At 44.0% G+C, this 16,404-nt stretch overlaps 1 protein-coding gene across 8 annotated transcripts in view; it reads right to left on the bottom strand.

Moving 5' to 3' along the window:
* The window catches only part of LOC105193330, a 248,987-nt gene that overhangs the window by 196,605 nt on the left and 35,978 nt on the right, over nucleotides 1–16,404 (bottom strand). The window contains exon 1 of one of the 8 annotated variants that reach the window (XM_039458103.1): nucleotides 4,936–6,659. The exons of the other annotated variants lie outside the window; for them this stretch is intronic. The gene's annotated coding sequence lies outside the window, so the exon portion shown is untranslated. Of the gene's footprint in view, nucleotides 1–4,935; nucleotides 6,660–16,404 lie in introns of those variants that run through there. 8 annotated transcript variants of the gene reach the window in all.

The following is a 16,404-nucleotide window of genomic DNA, read 5'->3' as shown; positions in this document are numbered from 1 at the left end:
CAATACGTCCGCCATATGTGGGATTATTGATAATATATTAATAATATATGCCCGAGATAAATGAGTGCCGTAATAATTAAACAAAATAATCGTTTTCGCTGCAAAAACAAACTCGTATTATGTCTTTATTGCGTTATTACTGTCGCGCTGCATGTTGTTAAAAGCTTGCAAAATTGTGCCTGCAATTACCACCGGCGAAGCTGTATATTTTAATTAATTGGGTCACTAACAAAAAGCGTTTGGGCGAATATTGCTTTCGTGCTAACTCTGTCACTACGTAACTCGACCGAAACACGCATTATCTCAAAGCATAGAAAAGAGAATAATCCACGCTAAAAGGCTGATAATAAACTATGGCAAATAAAATTACAAAAAATTTAATCTTAATAACAAGACAGAGGCATAAAAAATAAATTACAGATGCATTTATATAAAATCAAATTTATATATATTTTTTTTTTACCAATTACGCAGAAATATATTATTTACGTTTGTTCGAATGTAAATATTTTAAATTACATGTCTTTATATATAAATCAATAATAAATTAAAAATATATGAATAACTAATGCACGATTTGATATTGATAAGTGATCCGCTACTGGGTTCCACGCGAGCTGCCGCGACCGAATCTATATAGATTCCACGCATGGAAACGCAGCGCAAAGAAGAAAAATGGAAGCAGATAGGATAAAGGCGAGTTGAATTATTGCGCCAGACGGAGACACTAAATGCTTTAATGAGCAACGAGCAACGGACGGCTCCTATAAAATTCCTCTGTGATGGTTATCCCAACAGAGGGATGGATTCCAACGAGAAGGCACATATGGGAGAAAGAGAAAAAGAGCCGGCACACATTCGCAACCACCGCCGTCGTCGCGCAGAGAAGGCAACGGGTGTGGGTCGGCTGAAAGAGGAGGCGTCGAGACGGCGCGGCGAAAAAAAGGGGCACGGGAGAAGAAGAGGAGACGACGGAAAGCGACGATCTCTCCCTCCAGCAAGGGCTCCAGCGAGTACACGCGTGTGCCCGACAAAGACACGACAGAGAGGCACCACCGAGTACACCCATTACCGCACACTCTCTTCTCTCTCTCTCTCTCTCTCTCTCTCTCTCTCTCTCTCTCTCTCTCTCTCTGTCTTTCCCTCTCAAGCGGCTTTAATGCTGATAATAATGCACTTCGTGCAGCGATGCGCTGACGGCGACGCCGTCGGGGTTAGACCGGCTGATTTGCGCCACTGTGTTGCCGCTGTGCGTTCCGTCGTCGCATGCATCGATTCCGGGTATATACCGGCGTTGTATACGGTAACGAGCGCGGCGTTCCCCATAATGAGTGGTACGATCGGGCTTGTGTTTGATACGACTCGACTAATGAAGTAAGACTGCGCGCGTTAGGAATTACGGGAGAGGACTATCGTGAACACGATTCACAGTTAATTATCGTTAATAAACGAGCGTTAATGAGCAAAGATGTAGAAAAGAAACTACATCGAGAGAGATGAGAGCAATTAATTTCCCTCCGATGAAAAATGCAACGCTCGTTCGGCTCCTTCGGTGAAAATCATTTATTCATAAATGCATATTTATTACGTGCCGTTCTTCTCGAAGAACGCGAACTAGAGATACGTAACCCGTGACAGCATTCGCTGCAGATGTTACTCCGTTCATCGTTCCGCGATCGAGATGTGATTTCTCCTCTTCTTTTTTCTCCGCGATCGCGCCGCGCTAGATCGCGTAGAAAGGAACAATCACGAGCCGCGGGTTATTCGCCCTGTTATCGAGAATAATGTATCTTGTAACGCGCAGATTTCAGTAACGGCCGCTTTGCGCTGTTACTGCCATTGCACGGCATCGTATTGATTCCGATACAAACGCCGTACGTATATGCGCGTGGTAATGCCGTTGTTACGCTAACAGACAGGCCGGACGGCATTTTGTCCATCATATATTACCATGAGAAACCGACGCGTGATGAGCCGATTAGCGACCGTCCCCATTAGGGAGGTCAGCATCTACCAAGCGATAGATCGATATGCTACGATTGAATCCGCGAAACTATCTCCAATCCGTCCTCAATAATATGTATATTCCATTGGCCGCGTTACATAAATTTTGTATCGCGTGAACAGCGATAAAATTTTGATACAAATTAATTTCAATTATAAACCCAAGTGTAATTACGTGTTACGTAACATTGCATAATTATTGTGTATACATTGATTCCAAAGCGTTGATGGCCAATGAAAACTAGATATACCTACATAATGTTCAATCTAACTTTTTTAATTTTAATAAGCGAAATTTTGTGCTCGTCTCAAAGTTTCTGATAGATTACTGCGTTATCGTTTTTAGTGAAGGAAAATTTATGGCGCTTGCAAAGTTGCGAAGTGAATTTTTCGGAGAAGATAGGTCAAGCTACGGAATCATAAGATATTTACAACTTCCTAAAGAATATTTTATAAAGATAAAATTAGCTCACGCGTCTTCTCGTACTGAGAATTGTTACTTTACTGTAACGCGATAAATTTGTAATGTATTTCGCTAGCTCCTCCGGCAGAGTCGCGTTCGTCGGAATTATCGGATTATCCCGCGATTGTAGTTTGCGCCCCCGCAATTCGAATTAATTAATTGTACTTATCATCCACTCGGAAGGATATCTAATCTAGCGCACACAAAAGAGAGCCGAAGTGCTGCCGGTAAAATTGTTTTAAGACGTTCGTCGAAGGGACGACGAACGAGCCGAACACGACTGCTACGGAAGCTGCGAACATTTCGAGAACGGTGGCTCCGACCCAATCGCGTTTCCGCGCGAAGAAAGAGTACGATTCTCGAGAACCAAGTGGAAGAGGTAAAAGAGAGGAAGGTGGGTCGCGCGGGCGCGGCGAGAGTGGCTATCTACGCCATTAAGTCCGCACCACAAAACTGCAGTGCTCGGGGAACGGAACTCCGCTGCTGCCATCAGGGGTCTTTGTGTTATTCAGGGTATAGATCCACGTTCGTTCTTAAATGCCCTTTTCCGCTCCTTTTTTTTCCGTCCCCTCGTACGCGGCGCGGCGGCCCTTTAAAAGCCAAGGGGTTGGCAACGCGAAGAAAACGCGACGACTCGCCCGCCCGATGTCACGCGCCTTTTTTCCCGCGCGCGTACGCGTGACGCCGCTCCCCTTTCGTGCGTACGCGAGACAGAGATTTTCTATTACCGATAAACACGATATCGCGATAACGTGTCCCACCCCGTTGTCCCGATACCCAGTATAATGAATTCCGAAACTTTTCCCTCCGCGCGTGCGAATTTCCATTTGCAGTTACACGGAGCTCGAGGTTTCTCTGCGCGTACAAAAAGACTGCATTACGCCGCGAAACGAGTCATTCTTTTCATCTCCACAGTTTTACTCCTAGTCTTTCGTTGAAAAAAGAAAAAAAATACAAAAAAATCGCAACGAAATTCTGCTTGGTCACCTCTCACGCGTCCGACAAACATTCCCCAGGTGTAATTCGCGACGGAATCAGGGGAAAAAAACAGGGGAGAAATAACTGGGCATTGCCGCGGCACACTGTCAGCAAAGCGTCGCGACGTGAAACACGGCTGACCAGTACTTTCGGAATCTCGTGCGTGGCATGCAACGACGGAAGCCGTTGAACACGACGGACACGAAACCACACCACCACTCACCGACCCTCGGTGGCGGCTGCCGCCGCCCGGTTTTATGCACGGTACGTGTGCGTGCTTCCTGTACAAGCCGAGGAATGCGGACCCCTCCCTCCCTCTCTACCTCGCGCGACGGGGAGGATGCAGAGACTGGGGTCGGGCTTTCCTCTCTCTTTCTCTCTCTACCGCTCTACGCGGAGGGTTGATGAATTTCGTCCGGACAGCGTCGGATTTACACGGGCGGAAAGCGAGAGGGCAGAGGGGAAAAAGAGACGGGGAAGCTAGGTAGGTAATTGGAGCACGGTGGAGGAGGAGAAGGAGGAGGAGAAAGTCGAGTCACTACGCGGAACGATACCCGTAATATTCTGCGGAGGGACGAGATAACAGGCCGCGCTCTACGTGAGCTTGGAAGAAATATTTTCCCTCCTTGTGTATACCGCTAAGTAAAGCTTCGTATCGCGCCGGCACTTGCGCAACACTTGCGGTTATTTCGCGACGGGGACATCGTTCCGTCCCGTAGTTCTTTCCGGAACAGCGCCAAATTCGCTCACTTTGCAGAATTATTGTCGCTCTCTGCGTGTAAGAAAGAGTGACAAAATCCACAAAGTTCGACGTCCCTTCCTGCTATATTTTTTATATTATGTCTTATCACGACCTTACACGATCAATAATGTTAATCAATAATACTGACAGTACACAGTTGAAAAAATTGTGTTAAGTTTAACGTAAATCACATGTCCCAAAATGTCCACTCGAAACTTTGCGTTACTTTAACATATTTTTTTAAAATCACTTTCACAATTAGACATCTTATATCTGTTAAGTTCAGTTAACATAGCAGACACGTGTTGAATTTACACGTGAATACGTTCATTACTTAACGCAAAAGCTTTAATCGGCAGATTTTTTCACAAAAGTACACAAATTTTCCAACAGCGTATACTTCAATATTTTTCAACCCATCAAGATTATTGCTGCAAATTAAAAAAATTAATCAATATATTTTACATCAATTTATTGATATTGATCGCACAAGAGCAATAATATCGTCAGTATTTGTTAGTACTGCCAGTATTATTGATCGTGTAGCCTATTAGTTATTTACAGGTTGAAGAGCGCGTACATATCGTGCAAGGAGAACTAGAAACGGGAATAAATAATGATGAAATCCGTAAAGTTCCATGTTTCTTTCTCGCAGGTGCTCTCGTCCCACTGACGTTTATCAAATTGATCTCGCCGGCCACACACCCCGGTCGCGACAGTTCCGGCAAGTCAGTCTCTGAGGAGTTACCTGGTCACACCTGAGGAGTCCCGACGTCAGCCCTCAGTAGCGTTTCACAATGACGGCGACGTTTCAACGTAGCCGTCGAAGCAAAGTTAGACGGACACGGGAGTACCAAAAGTGTAAAACTTCCTCGGAACTTTGACGTAGCCCCGACGTCAAATAAAACCCATATACATACTACATGCAACGCTTATCGACACTGTCCGTTACACCGACGCGATCCGACAGGATTCAACATGATCGAACGCAAATCAAAACTTCCACGCGTGAGTACTTCCATACGCATAATATCTAATCCAGAGACTCCTAATAGATAGCGTGTAAACTGATTTCATTTTAATTCACTGTAGACTTAAATCTTTTAATAAATTGTAATTTAGCATTGCAAAATGATAACAGTGATAGAAGAGAAAGAGAGAGAAAGAAAGAGAGATAGTAAAAGAATAGCGGTAGCAGTAGTAACGGTATTCAAGGGTCAGACGAGTGCGATTTTCCGCGAACACGAAACGAGAGGAGGCGCGATGAGAAGTTGGGCGCCCCGAGAATTTAAACAAACATATTACGGCACTAAATCTCTCCCACGAATCGCCGGTTCTTCGATCGGCAAACGGCCCACTTCCCCGATCCCTTTGTCGCCGCGATAAATTACACTTCTCGTCTTACGGCCAACCGGGGCCGGACAATTGTCCGGCGCAACACGCGCCATCATCATAAATCAAGCCCACCCGCTCCGCTACCGCCGCGCATTGGCAGAGTTGGGCGGATTTTTGCACCTCCTCCGTCGCCGCCGCCGCCGCCGCCGCTACAGACGCGCGAGAGGGAAACGACCGCCGGCGAGTGTCGGTTATGTAACCTTTCCCGAACAACTTTTTCATCCGCGGACGCGTACCACGCCGTCGACTCAATTTCCCTGGGAAATCGCTCCTCGCGACAGGCTTCCCTTCGCTTTTTGCGGGATCCCTCGCCTATTCTGCTTGCGCGGAAACGCGAGTATTAGTGCGCTCCCGTGCACCACGGACGTTCCTCAACTTTCCGGCGCGGAACGATATTATTGTACGCAAAATAATTCCAACTCGGAATATTCGATAAACAAGCGCGGTAATATCTCCCTACGGGAAGTAGCTTATTAATTTTGCGGAATGTTTGCGTGAATTGAATCATTCGCGAAGGGTGAACGTGAAAGTTGAGACTGGCAGCAGCACACGTTTATGTAATCTCCCGCGCAATTTCTAAATTAATTAAAACAAGAAGAAACATTGCATTTAAAACAAATGCCAGTAATGAATCTTCGCTAGAGACGAAGCATATAAGCGTTAGTGATACGGACCGGCAGACTAATAACGTTGTTTAGCGAAATCTTCAACAAAGATTAAACGCACTTACGTACGGACAAAGATCGTATATAAAATGTTCCCGCGACTGAAAGGATTAATTACCAACTGAATCCCCGCGCGCACGTTGCATGCGGTAGTATTATAATAAACTTAATGAACCCTCTCGCGTGTAAATCGCTTTGCATCAACACAGTTCTTAATAAAGCGCAACAACTCGCCCGTTACTATCGTCGAGAATCTTGAAGCACTTTGTAGCGGTGTTATTCAACTCTTTTCTCCTACCCTTTTTCACAACCCCGACGAAACTGGCCGCTCGCTTCCGCTGCAAACGTTTTACATCCTTGCGTAAATCGTATGATGTATGTAAATTTCATCTGCCGATTTCCATGGACTCTCCCCCCTCTCCAACTCTCCCTCCCTCCCTCCCACGCTGCTTTTCATCTACCCTTTACCTCTCTCTCTCTCTCTTGCGCGCAACATGTACTCGCTCGTGTACATGAATTTCCCGTGCCCCCCTCCGGCAGCCCTTGCTACTCGCTAGTTTCCCTCTTCCTTCCACCCGACCTCGCTGAATGGCCGACAGCAACAGAAATGAAATTGTTTGCAAACTAATCTGTCCTCGTGCCAGCTGAGAACGAAGCGCACGTACGCGTATGTATGCACACGGCATACGTGTGTGATCGTGTGTTGTGTGGACTCTCGCCTGTGTACGTGGGTATGGCAGCAATATGCGGCCTGGTGGGACTGCCAACGGCAGAATCAGGATACCGAGATCATAGCCGCGGTAGCCAGCGAACTGGCTACCATAGTAGATGGAGAGGCGTACAATTAAAATTTACTGTCCCATAACCACGTCTATCCGTTTTATCCGCGGCCGAGAGTCGCGCGCGGATTCAGCCGCGGAATCTAGGAAGCTCGAAACTAAAACTGAAAACGTATTTTCCACACAGCCGATTTCGCGTATCGATTGCACGCAAAAAGCAACGGGATAGAAAGGGAGATAGTGCAGTTAACCGTTTGCGGCGACAATAAAATAAAATGCGGGAAAAATGCGCTTTTAATTCCGAATGACGAAGATAAGTTCTCGATGGCTCTCTGTCACAGACATCCGAGTGGACTTGGACGAAAACTCGTCTAAACTGTGCACGCATAAATCGCAAAAAAAAAAAGAAAAACGATCCAACACTCTCTATCGGGGTTTTCGCGCGCGTACGACGCGAGTAATTAGAATACTTGGCAAAATTTTTCAATCGAGTCCTTTATAGGTCGTAAAAGCGGTCGCGCTATTCTTCTACGTGGTAGCACAGAGCTACCACGGGCCGCGAGAGAGCGAACACGTTCCCCTGCATGCACGGGCTCGGGTTACAAACGCCGCGGCGACAATGCTGTCCGTCAACAATAAATAATCAATAGCTCGCGCGCCGCGTCGCGCAAAGTACGGAAATAGTCGAATACTTGTCGCTGACAGGGGTTTCATTAAAGTCCGTGACGCGTTTCAGCATAATTGCGCGTCACAAAGCGAAACGCGGCCTCTTTGTGGCGACCGCCGCAATGATACATTTCGCAATGGTATCTATCAACTGATTTCCACTTGCTGGAACAAATCTTTGCCCGCTTTAATTAAGCAAACTGTTTGCTGGAAATGGCAAACGCTCGCATTCCTGTCTAATGTCGCGTGCACAATCGCCGCGTGTCCTCCCGCGCGCTGCAGGTCCGTGACCCCGGGCAGTTTATATCACTGGCGCGCAATCCGCCGCCGCGTCGCGCCGGCTTTAAGCCGCGCGCGCGTATCCCTTCGCTTTAACTTGGAAATTATTAAATTTATCTACGTGCACAAAGTGTCAATGGCTTTTAACCGTCTGCCAATTATCGCGTATATTGCCTCGTGCCTCGTAATGCAAATCAAAGCGCTGTACGATATATGTATGTGTCTCTCCCCGCTGAGAATCCGGGGCCGTGCCGAGGGGACAAATCGCGTTGCGTAACCGGCTTTAAAGCGCTATCGATCGAACGACGATGACTGGCGGCGATTATTTAGTATTCGTCGCGTGCGACCGATGTTGCCCCGCTGATTAACTGCCCGGAGTGGTTTCGTCCGCGTCGTCGCGTTTTATTTCGATTGCTGTGTTGTTGCGTACTCCGCACGACAGCGATGTACCCTCGTCCTCGTCGTCGTCGTTGTCGCCGTCGTCGTCGTCGTTGCCGTCGCTGCCGATGCATGTGGTTGCGCAGCATCGGGGAACGATCTCACACGTAGCCGGTAGCGCGATGCATTATTCAGACGACGGATCCACCGCGCTCGTGGTGTCGTTGAATTACCGTTTACAGACGCGATTTGTTCCTCCGGGTGACTTCCACGCGACCGGCTTAACTGCGGGTTAAACGAACGTTTCGGCCGGGGGAAATCCGCGGCGCGCGTCTTTCGTCGTTTTGCCGGATGTCCCGACTCGCGATAGCGCCGACAAAGTTCACGGAGTTTTAGGCGTGAGCAAGAACCGGATTTATCACGTGAAACGCGCCTCTGAGACGAACGAATTAGCCATCCCCCTCGGTCGCCGATGGTTTAGTGGCGTAAGCCTTATGTACGCGCCTATCTGCGAGATTTAGTGCTATATGCTCGAGCCTTGTGAACGGTGACGCGAAAATTTATGCATCGATTTTTTTTTTAAGTCAGTTTAATGCGACGAAGTATTAGTACTCGATCAATGTGTAGGGTGTTCAATAACGTGTGGGCATAAATTCAGAAATAAATTCAGGATAAAAATAACACAAAAGGTTTACATCACTACAACAATTCGGCTCCATTATCGAGATATAAATAATTTTATTAATATTGTAACAAGCAAAAAAATACCAGATATTTACCGATTGTATAATTTTAATCAGTGAAAATTTTATTATTTTATAATTTTATTAAATGAATATTAATCTCCGAATTAGACTATTTTTATAAAATATCCATCTTTTGCCTGCTAGTGTTTTTTCTGTACCGTAGGATGTCGCTTTTAATTTGCCTAAGTTTAATAAAATTTTAAATATATAATTGGGATTTAAATATATAATTTTATGATTTTACAATTTTATCATGTGAATATTATATATATTATATATATTATATAAAATAATAAAATTTTCACTGACAAAAGTTACAAATACTTGATATTTTTTGCCTGTTACAAAATTAATAAAATTATTTATATCTCGATGACTGAATTGAATTAATCTAAAGTATTATATATAAACTTTTGAGTTACTTTTGTGTTCTAAATTTACTTTTAAGGTTGCCAACCTTTTACGAATCATCCTGTATATCTCCCTGCAAATTATCGTAACGCGGCGCTCGATCGTATTCGATGATCAGAAATCACAATTTTAGTTCCGCTCAACCGCAAACGAGAAGCTCTAAAAGTGCGAGCTCCGACTCCTTCATGACAAGGCTAATGCGATATGTGGCGTGCAGCCAAAATGGGAAATTTCTCTGTCGGATTTAGGTGAAGACTGACGAGTCGAAAAATTCTTCTATTCCATTCTCAGACGACGCGTTAAAAATATTCGCGTTCCAGTTGAGAATTACATTTGCGGTTAACTGCCGAGACCGTTAATTGCTATCGCTCTTAAAATAACGCTCGATTACCCGAGGGTTCTCCCTACGGCAATTTTCTAAATGCGAATTACCAAACGGAAGAGAGGAAGAGTGAGAAATGATACGGAGAGATACAGGGAGAGTGTGCGAGTAATACGTAGATATTTCGCAAAGCGTTTATCGCATTTAATTCTCATTTCCATAGATCGTGATTTCAACATCGGGGAAAACTATCTTCTTCTTAAATGAACGCTGAAACGTTTTATGGATATTAATGAAAATCATTATCTCCCGCGTGGTTGTTAAAAAATCTTTAAACAACTTGCCGCGTGGGAAGAGATCTCTCTGTTAGATCTTTTTGACACACACATATCCATTCTCTAGCAATTTGAACTTTACCATATTTCACAATCTCTATATACATTACTAGCATGCGTGAATTTCCGTCGAGAGCGCAGTCAACGCACACTAAGCAGCACATTGAGCTTTCTACGACGCCGAGCAACGGCTCCAATATGGTGCTTTCAATTTTCTCTATTTAGGTTCTAATGAAGAGCAGCCCTACCGACTATGGCAAAGCGTGGTGAGGAGGAAACCCTTGACGCGGGCAAACGGTTCCTCGCGCGCGTTTCCGCTCTTCCGGTAATATTTCAGCAGAAAAGGCAATTTTCAACCGGTCTTCTCCGGTGCGGTACGTAAATACAGATTTATCGACTCGCTTAACGAATCATTAACTAGAGGTTCAATTACCTATAGCCTAAAGGATGAGCAATGAGCGAAATGTTGCGATAAAGTATATCGCAATTATATAAAATCACGTAACACTACTTTCTAATTTCTATCTTGAGGTGAAAAATTTTAGTTAGAAAGAGACAGCAACTGAAATAATAAAAAGTTTACACATGTATGAGTAAACTTGGACAACGTTATGGAAAAGGACTAATGAATTTTAATGGAGAATGAACAAAGTATAATTTCAAATAAAACCAAGAAATAAAATTATACTGTGCAATTAATTAAAAATGGCTTTAAAGACGCACGCTTAGAGATCATTGAGAGTACCATACTGAATGCCTGATACGACGCTTTCAATTTTCTCCATTTGGCTCATAATGAAGAACCGCCCCGCGAGCTATAGGGGAAGGGTGCCACGAAGAAAACCCTTGACACGGGTAACCAGTTTCTCTACCCCTTGTCCTAAGACTGTCGTCATCCCCCAACGCAGTTTCCACCGCACTACTTCGCGCGACAGAACTTATCTAATATACCTGCTCCCCCGCGCGTCACCAACAAACCCCTGCCAACCTCCCCCGGCAGACGGCTCGTACACCCCTTTACGCCACGTACTCGAACCCTCGGGAAGTTCGTTCTTCCGGGGGAGAGCCGGAGAGAGACGTAGATAGAGGCGACGCCACGAATATAAAGTAACGCAGCTCCTAGTGAATATTATATGCGCGTCGAGGGCAAAGACAAAGTCGTTGCACGAAACTCTTTTTCTCGGTATTGGAGGAACACGGTAATTCATTCAAAGTCAAGCGAAACAAGAAAATAGATGGGTCAAACAAATGCCGCTGTTAGAAATAACGCAATCCGAAGTGCGCGTCTCTTTTTTTCCACAGAGTTTAAGAGCATCGACGTAATCGCCAACGATATTTATTATATAATAACCGCGGTATTCAGAATCAACTTTACGCTCAATCGGAATTAAAACGCAAAACTAAGCTAGAGTTTCTTAAGATTGCGATTTAAGCTTCAGAAGTGTAAACGCATTAAAACTTTATTTGTCAATTAGTACCGGAGAAAGTTTATCTTAATAGAATTTTAATGTATGATTTAATTACCGAGATATTTAATTTCAAACTTTCAGAGAAGTTGCGGCAAATTGTCTCAAACTAAAATATTCACCAAGATAAAATCGATCGATGTGAAATGTGTCAAAGGGCACAAAGTCAATTTACATATTTGATACGAATAATCTGTTGGGATAAAGCGTAAAATAGAGTATTCTTAATGCACAACTTATCCGCGCCTCGTTTGCATACGCGTATATAATATTTGCAATTGCCAAGGTAATTGCAAAATTGCATGAAATAGAATTGCGTACAAGGTACAATCCCAGCATCATTCTCCAAAATCTAATCGCTTTTATCTCGGCTCCGCCCAGAATGCAGCCATTATGGATCAAGGCGATTTAGTGAAAGAAATCCCTCGCGTGCGCGCGCGCTCCGATCGAAGGTAGGCAAAAGCCGGAAGTGGCTCGTTGCGGCAGGAAGTCAGGGGGTGTGGAGATAAAGGAGATTTTCCACTGCGGAGGAAAGCTTGTCTTGAAGATCTGTCGGACGTGACAGTAAGTTTATTGGGGCGGATACAGATTGAAGAGATCCGACGTCCCGATGCGACGCGGAAGAAAATTATCTACTTCGTCTCTGCGAGCCGTCTCTGGCTCGCCCGAACGAGCTAAACTATCCTGTACCGGACCAAAACCACTTCCGAAGATCTTCCTTTAGACGTGTCCCGATTATTCGGCGCACCTGTTTCCCCTAAGCCACCCCTTTACCCTTTACCCCTTGGGCGTCCCTCTTCTAAACATCCTTCAAGAGGGACTCAGTGGATAAATGTTCAGGAAAGAGCCCCTCTTGATTCATCTGAAATGCGCATATTTCACGCGCAATGTCTCCATGAAAACTTATACAAAAGCAGAAATATATTTGTGTACGCACCAAAAACATGTACAATGTTTCACACATTACACTTGTGTATCTTTTTTTATGACAAGTTAAAATGCTCAAGCTTCTCACGCAAGAACCATATTTTTCTCCCGCCAAGTAACAGCAACTTAATTCCTTATCCGCGCGCGTTGTCTTCGTATACCTGATCTTCGTATACCCGCGTCTGGCGTAAGTATATTAAATAAAAGCCCGCGCGAGAGTAGAAAGATGAAGAATGCCGTGGAAGATTTCTCAGGAGATCGTTCACGGGCAGGCTCAAGTTACGACACGTATTGCCGTTCGAATCTGCTGGATCATCAAACAACTTGTCTAATACATGCGCGCGCGCGCACGCGCGTGCACGCTTGCGAAGAGATTGGACTTCCACAACAATCTAAATCTCATCCTTTCGTAGTACCCGAGAGGGTTTGGATTTCCTTTTGAGGACGTCGGATGTAACTGAACACGTCGGATACCAGAACCAGAGGGCTTAACGACAACGTCTCGACAGCACAACTCGGTTTGTTCGCTCCCAAGGTGTCACTCCGCCCGGAGTTCCATTAACGTTGCCCGAGTTGTCGCTTCTTCGGCATCCATCGCCGAATCATATACTTCCTATCATTCGCGAGGTAGACAATCGACATTCTCGCGTGTATGTATACGAATAGAACAATTCGCGCTCCATCTGAAAGCTATCCTGCCGCTATCTGAAAGCAGCAGCGACAGCTACAGTTTCACGCTCTAATAATCTGTGATCTCCAATGTATCGTAATAATACTTAATAATTCATAATGTTCGATAATATTGATTTTTGGACCAAAGCAGCAATTAAACATTCGTCGCTAAAGTTCGATCAGTAGAATACTGATGTATCAATTCTGTCTGATCCACTGACATATTATCGATTCGACATATCAATAGTGTAGCTCGTTAAACGGGAATAATTAGCTCTGTGAATCTCCTTGTTACGCAATAGCGCTATCTTACGACCGTAAACGATAACCCTAATGCAACGTTGAATTTAATTAACCATATAACGATTAAGCACATATTGTGAAACTAGATATCAGCGAAGCTACGTCGTGTAAGCGTGTCAGAATTCCGTGATTCCTATCTCGTCAGATCTTATATCTCGCAGTCGATGAAGCCGAACGTAAACGTACGGAAATCAGACAGACGTTTGTCATTAGCGGCGCGGAAACCGGGTTTAAAGTAGTCGGAACTCGGTCTGATGGGTTAAAAGAAGACAGCAGGTTTCTGAAGAAAAGGAACGAAAGAGGGCGTAAAGAGGATTGGGGCCGAAGCAAGTTTCCGGGAAAGGGTAGCGAAGGGTGAGATTTAATAAAAGATTACTATGTGCCTGGGCGATGTACCCGGTGTTCGACTTTGTAGGATTTAGAGAGTAAGAGGTTGCGCGATACCGTTTGGGGTATTCCACTTTGGCTTCGAGTCCCATGAGCCTATAACTCGTGTCCTGAAACATGTGCGTAATATCTGATAATAACTTGGATCGATTAGAGCAGTGAGCGCGAGTGATAGAATCGATGTATCTATATAGGGTGTAAAATATCTTCCTGCCACGCCCGGCATTGTAAATTACGTCCTACGATCTTCCTTCCGGTTTATTAAAGGACTTAACTCCCTTCGCGGATGTAATCTGAACTTCATTATTTAAAATTCAGCCGGTGCAGCGATTGCATTCTCGCGCGGGACGACCGCATGAAAGATTCAGACCAGGGTCGTGCCGAGAGAAATTGACCGACATAAATTATTTCAGTATTCTCTTGGCGCGGCGAGCGCGGAAACTCGGTCGAATGATGCTTACAATTTTAAACGCGCAGCACGCGCGGTCTCTGCATAATATAAGTAATTCCTGCGGCAAAGAGCATCATCCGTCGTAACGAAGGAGCCGTTTAACGCGGGTTTGTCGAGTAACGGTCTGATTCCCGTGGGAGTTACGTATAATGCTTTCCGCGAATAGAATAGCCGCCACCGGTGAATGATCGATCAAGGAATGCTATTAAATAATTCAAACCGTTTGCAAAATGTAAAAATCGTTAGTGACCTTTCAAATATCAATTAATGTGAATTTTCTTTCACGCTTATACGACAAATATCTCTTTCGCGACCTGAAAATATATTCTAGTCGGCGGAATTTTAACGCCTACATATTTCCGCTTGACATTCAAGGATGCTCTCCATCGCTCCGTTTATCTCCGGAATCTTGAAAACCACTGGCCGCCAGAGATATCGTTTATACTACATGCACAAGGCTTGAGAGAGCGGCAAGGAGCCGTAAGCGTTCTCTCCGTCTGCTCGCCACCCTTTCAGAGGATCCCCTTTCTCTTTCTCTCTCTCCCACTCCCTCCCTCTGTCTCTCCTTCTCACGCTCTTTCCTTCTCTTTCTCTCGCGTACCTATCTCCGGTTCACGAAACTTTTCTCGTAAAATCACTACGAAGATTTCATTAAGCGAACGCTTACTCGTCATCTGTTCCGAGATAATGGACCTCCCTGGCGTCTGAGCGAGAGAAAAAGAGGGAAACGTATAGAAATAGAGCGTTCTATAGAGCGAGCGAGCTAGAAAGGACAGGGGCCGCAAAGAGGGTAACAAGAATCGCGAAAGCTGTCGACAAAATGAGTTTATCCCAACGTTAGGATAGCGACAAAGATCATAGAAAGGACCATATGAGAATCGCTAGATTTCATCGACACTAGCAACCTTCTTTCTTTCTTTCTTTCTCTCTTTTACGATACATACTATGATAAAAGTGTGTTAACATTAAGTTTAAAAAATCTTAGTGATATAAATTTATAAAAACAAATAAATACTTAATTATTTCATGATATTTGGGTATCAAAAATTTAATTCAATGTAATGTAAAATATTATAAAGATACGTGGAAAAGAGAAATTTTATTTGTGACAAACAAGTCATTATAAATTTAAGAATCCTAAATATAATATCAAATTCAATACTTGGACAATTTCAATGATATATATTGACAATAATTTGGACTGAGAAGCGCCCTATATTCGAATTTATTTAAATTATTTTAATAGAATGATCTGATTTCCAGATATTTACACTAACTTCAATTCTCCAATGCGCATTTAGGTGCCATGCTTAATTGTCACGAACACCGTTGCATTCCATCGTGTTCAACCGTGACCGGGTTTTGCGTCACGCTCGGAATTTTTCGCTCGTCCTAGCGAACGAAATACCTATTACGGTAATTCGAAATGCTCGTGGCACGCTTAAAATAATGACCGCTTCCGTTCCGTAAAGATTCAACTGGGCCCTTGTCCGCGGTGACTCGTCGTCACGTTAGGAATGCGCCGATCAGCAAGATTAATCACGGTGAACCATGAAGTTTGCAGTGAGACAAACGCAATGTTAGCTAAATGAGCCCGTACAAGGTTTATTCGGGTATAGGTAGTTCATTTGACTTTGTGTTATCTTCGCGTTAGCATGTGGAAAGAAAATCTCACTTTGAACCTGCTGCTTCTTTTTTTGAAATATTCATACCGAGTTTGGTCACAATTATAATTTTCACTGCTAAAATGTTAATTTATTACTGGAAGAGCTACGAATTATATTTAGAAAATTTTTTACGTATGCAACGTTATTCTTATTAGCTAAATGATTATCACGGCTATCACAGAATTCTGAAAAATGCTATCACTGCAAGGAAAGAACAATTTTACTGCAATATCTAAAAAATTTAGCTAGATTCAGATCAGAAAATAATTTATGTTAGACTATCATTATTATTATTATAATGTAAAACATTCAAACATGAAGATACTACTGCAAAATGTTTTAATATTCTTAGCTTAAACGTCGAAATT

The sequence above is a fragment of the Solenopsis invicta genome, chromosome 15 (assembly GCF_016802725.1).
Source record: "Solenopsis invicta isolate M01_SB chromosome 15, UNIL_Sinv_3.0, whole genome shotgun sequence".
Classification (NCBI taxonomy): domain Eukaryota; kingdom Metazoa; phylum Arthropoda; class Insecta; order Hymenoptera; family Formicidae; genus Solenopsis; species Solenopsis invicta.
This window is presented reverse-complemented; position numbering and strand designations above follow the sequence as displayed.